Source organism: Alligator sinensis, unplaced genomic scaffold (assembly GCF_000455745.1).
Source record: "Alligator sinensis unplaced genomic scaffold, ASM45574v1 scaffold520_1, whole genome shotgun sequence".
NCBI lineage: Eukaryota > Metazoa > Chordata > Crocodylia > Alligatoridae > Alligator > Alligator sinensis.
In genome coordinates this window covers 1020927-1021572 of record NW_005842064.1, presented here as the reverse complement: position 1 = coordinate 1021572, position 646 = coordinate 1020927, and the positions used below count along the sequence as shown (strand labels likewise).

The window sequence follows — 646 nt, the reverse complement described above, 5'->3', positions numbered from 1 at the left end:
GCTATTGCCGGGCTGGGAGAGCAGGCAGGGGATGGGCCTGGGTGATTCAGAGATTTGGCAGCAGCTGAATCTCTGAATCAGAGTCGGCCAAATTGATTCAGGGCAGTGATTTGAATCACCAAATCAAATCGCTGTCTCCCCAGTTGACCAAATCCAAAGTGAATACTAGCCGCTTCGCACAGGCCGAGTCACTACCATACCACAAACTATACTTCTCCCTTAGTTGTCTTGGCTTCACTGTTATGGATAGCTTGGGTGTCCATGGGTCTGTTTCCTGCAGCCAGCTTCCCTGGGGAGCTCCTCTCCCTGCAGCATGCAGGGCCAGACTGCCTGCTGTGGCTCAGTCCCTGGATTTATATTTCTTTAAACTCCACCCCCACTTCCTCTCATGAGCAGGGATTCTGGTTTTCTCTGATATAAAAAAATCCCCAATTTTCGGTTAAAAAAAAAGTAACCCCAAATCCATATTTTTCTGCAATTTAAATGAAGCACCACTAATATATATAGTGATGTTTCATTTTAATCACAAATATGGATTTGGGATTTTTTAAAACCAAAAATTGGGGATTTTTTTAAATCAGAAAAAACTATGATCCCTGGTCACGAGGCTCCCCAGCCACACACAGGCCCTTTTACTTAAGGGCCA

The 646-nt window shown here is 45.0% G+C and overlaps 1 protein-coding gene across 1 annotated transcript in view; it reads left to right on the top strand.

The window, feature by feature from the left end:
• Nucleotides 1–646, top strand: part of TTLL6 (tubulin tyrosine ligase like 6) — a 28656-nt gene that overhangs the window by 8023 nt on the left and 19987 nt on the right. The window lies entirely within an intron of this gene.